We start from the raw sequence: 4110 nt of genomic DNA on the forward strand, positions 1-4110 counted from the left end.
TACTTTTATTTGGTGGGTAATAGCCATCTACATTGTAATATGTATATTTTACCGGACCTGACTCAGGATGACTGATTGAATCTGTATGATTGTTAGCCTTGGAATCTCACGTATATTATATTTCTACTGAATTCAATAAGCTTGATTTGTCATACTTTTGTACAATTTCAATAAACGCAACTGGTAAAAAAAAAAAAGCTAGTGTGCATGGAGCCTTACAAGTATTATATATCCATTTAGCAGAAGATGTTAGGTTCGGATCAAAGAAAAAATATCTTCCCAAGAGATGATATAAGGAGGTGAAGCTCAGATGGTCATCTATATTGTAACTACCATTAAATTTATCACTCTCAAATGAGTAATGCATCCAGCCAGACCAGATGTCACAGAACTTAACTTCTTTCTTTTTAGCTGCTAGAAATCCATCTCTTTGCTTCCATAATCCTTTCCACTTTCTGTTTCCCATCCAGTGAGATAGGGCAGTGGGTTTTTTTCCAGAATTTAGGTATGAGACTTTAGCAGCATTCAAAGATGTGGTGTGACACTATATTTATAAGATTTCAGAGAGAAGGGGGGCATGGATTAAATAGCGAAGGGGGGTCAGTCTAACAGGCTTGAGTGTACATTTTTGGATCTATGTCGAAATATCCATACAGAATTTTTGGATCTTAGGGCAATACCACCATAAATGTAAGTATGTGCCCTCTTGGGAGCACCCTCTCCAGCACTTGGGATCCAACCCAGGGAAAATCCTTGCTAATCACTTAGGTGTTTGAAAAAAATGTATAACAGATTCTTGGGTCTTAGAGCTTATTGAAGAGACATGAGAGAGTTGTATCATTTTTTTTTGCAAGTGAGGGTTGTGAGTAAGTACCTGTATGTTTCCGATAAGAGATATGTAGAATCATCACTAAGGGAGCATATAGATTCAAATGTAGTGAAGGAGTCAGAGACGTGTGAGTTTGGGACAAGTTTCTGAGGAAAGTCACTCGCTTGTCTGTGACTCCCAGCATTCATAGGGAATCTACTATATGTCTGTCTAATCTGCTCTAAAGGTAGAAGAAATGCTGTCAGAACTAGCTTGGAGCAACTCATATTTCCATTGCTAACCCATGTTTATAAAAAATGTATAGTTGTAACAATGTAGTGTAACCTATATAATACAACACAACAAGTGAAATAACTCAAAAGCTCAAACAAAAAAGTCCAAAACCAAATATCCTCGTGCTTCCCTTCACCAATACAGTCCACTATCTTTGACTTAGTCAACTGTGTCTGGCATGCAATCACCTCTTGTGAACAGTATGCTCACCTCCAGTATTGACTCCGATTGCAAGTCGAGGTTCAAATGTGCTTTTGACCGCTCAATGGCCACAAAACAGATGGCTCATGCAAAAAGAACAGGGACTAATAGCGCTCGCTATACATTTAAAAGCATTTAATCATATCTTTAAAAATGACTCACAAAAAAGTTCACACACAGAGCCTGGCACAGCGCATGACAAAATATAGGCAGCTCCCCTGTCACCACAGACTCTGCAGACCAGATCATTTTCTTCCCCAAAAATGTCTCATGGTTTCCTCCATATACAGCCAGTCCATCCTGTCAAAAGCCTTCTAGGCTTCCATGGTTAGTATTAAGGAGGGAGGTTGGTCTGGGCCATAGTGGGTCCAAAGAAGGATGTTAGGAGCACCAAGGGTACGTGCACACTGGACGGTTAAAACAACTGCTCCTGACGTTTGTTTCTGGAAGCACATATAGTGTTTGACACTGGTAAACGTGTTTACCCGCTCCAAGAACTTGGGCGTTTATTCATTTAATTGGTCAGAATAAACAATTTATTCTGAACATTGAAATGAAAAAATGCGTTTATCATTTTTCTGTCAAAACTCTCCTCTCCTGAACACGATTCTCCTGCGTTAAGGAAAGAAGAATTTTATTGCCTCTATGCGCTGCTGCGCCTAAACTCTGGTAGAAGCCTATGTGTGCATGGACACACAGGCTTTTACTGAGTTGAACTCAGGGCTTTTGGCAAAAAAACACCAAAACCTCCTAAATGTGAGTTTAGGAGTAGCAGTGTGCATGAGGCCTAATTGTGGTTTCCTGGGCCTCCCTGCTATAAAACCTGTCTGGTCAGAGTGTATCACACAGGGGAGAAAATCCTGTAGTCTAGCTGCTAAAAGTTTTGATAGAGTTTTTATGTCCATGTTTAAGAAGAATAATACTTAATTTTGGCAGAATGCTGGATCTTTCCCTGGTTTAGCTATAATCACTATGTGAGCTAAAAAGGCTTCTTTGGGAAGAAGGCTATTAGTGGATATGGAGTTTAAATAGTTACATAGTGGGTCTCTCAGGATATGTGATAGTTTTATACTGAGCATTGATAGCATCCGGTCCCAAACTTTTCCTGTTGGGAAGGCCTGAGATAACTGTGGCCAGTTCTAGTGGGGTGAACCAGGGGCGGACTGACAACTCATGGGGCCCCCGGGCAATAGGGGATCATGGGGCCCCTGTGTCCTTGCCCAAACTCAAAAAAGCCTATGAAAAAGGTACCAGGGGCATCTCATGGGGCCCCCTACTGACCCCGGGCCCTCAGGCAGTGCCCGAGTTTCCAAATGGTCAGTCCGCCCCTGGGGTGAACAGACGTTCCATCTCTCGAACTGCCTACCTGGGTAGGCTAGAGTATTCCACTACTTGTAAGTAGTTTCGTATCAGGTTCCATCTATGGTGCTCGGTCGTCCAATCCAGTGGGGATTTACGGTTATAAAAAGACTAGGTCTTAAATTCCTGTGTGATGTGTGTGGTGTCTGTGATGGGACTGTCATGTATCAGCAAAAAAATATGGAATGTTTATTGAATTTCCATGTCATTCTTGTACAAGGGCCATGCTAGTCTTTTCTGTATCTTACCTGCCAAAGTGAGGACAGCAGTCAAGGTTTTTTGAAGATGGATGAGCAGGGCCTGATGGAGATTTAGAGACACTTGTTCCCTATTAGGTCCACTCCCCTTGGGAATGACGACAGGCAGTGGGTGGGTAACCAATTGACTGTCTACTAATGGCTATAGACTCCACCCACTGCCTGCTGTCAATCACAGGAGAAAGTGGACATACCGGGGGGGACTGGTGTCTCAGCTTCCTAATCAGGCATTTTGAATCTGGAGAAGAACCTTTCAATTGGCAATACCACCAGAGAAGTAGATCAAAAGCTGTACTGAATTCCCCTGATATCAGCAGACATCAGCAATTACCTTTTGGCTGCTTCGAAACATTCTGTAGAAAATTCCTTTCTCTCAAGTTGCTGGTTTCAAGTGACTCTGTCCCTTTACAGGGACCCATGGAGCCACCTTTGCTTGTGCGCTTCTGGCAGGCACTGTGGATCAGCCTCCTTACATGCACAGAAGCCCAAAACCCTGATGGAAAACCACACCTCTGCTGCTCCCCCAGGTGCTGATTTACATTGGCTGGAGCCTGCGCTGTCCCTGCTGTACTATACCTATGTAGGGTATAAACAGCTCCTCTACTAAGTTTGGAGGAACACCAAAGAAAGAAGCTGTTGAGCAAGTGTGCTTAGCTATAGTTGTCAGACATACAAATAGCTTTCAGAGTTCTATTACTTTACTACACAACCGGCACATTATGTACCCAGTAACTTTTAGGTTGAATAAATAAAATGTTTACCAAAAAAAGTTAATTTTGATTTAAAAAAGATTATGAAACGTGTGCCCAAAATTACAACCTGCTTGGAGCTATATAGAACTTTCCAGCATATTCAGAAGTGTTTCCTACATCTAACCTTTTAAATACATGCATTGTTATTGACCCCATACATGAGATTTACTTTTGCTTTGTGGGGCTAGGTAGTTAGTATAGTTGTGCTTTCTGTGAAGCATTGTCTGTGCTCCCCTTTTCCCAGGATTTGGTACCATCCTGCAAACTTCTCCTTGGTGACCTCACTTTGGCAAACAACAGACTAGTCAGAGAATGCTGCAGCATTTCCTGCAGACCTAGGTCCGTTTATGAAATTGAGATCAGCAACGATCCTGAGGATTGCCGCTGATCTCAGTTCATTAGCAGTTTATGAAACAGAGATGATCAGTGGAGAACATGT

At 42.1% G+C, this 4110-nt stretch overlaps 1 non-coding gene across 1 annotated transcript; it reads right to left on the reverse strand.

Moving 5' to 3' along the window:
- Positions 1–2836: 2836 nt before the first annotated feature.
- On the reverse strand, positions 2837–2941 carry LOC149451049 (U6 spliceosomal RNA). Its single transcript, XR_016315160.1, has one exon. It is a non-coding gene; the product is annotated as a U6 spliceosomal RNA (small nuclear RNA).
- Between the last annotated feature and the right edge of the window lie 1169 nt (positions 2942–4110).

Source organism: Staurois parvus, unplaced genomic scaffold (genome assembly GCF_062004578.1).
Source record: "Staurois parvus isolate SC_StPar_1 unplaced genomic scaffold, SC_StPar_1.0 ptg000549l, whole genome shotgun sequence".
In the NCBI taxonomy this organism is placed as follows: domain Eukaryota; kingdom Metazoa; phylum Chordata; class Amphibia; order Anura; family Ranidae; genus Staurois; species Staurois parvus.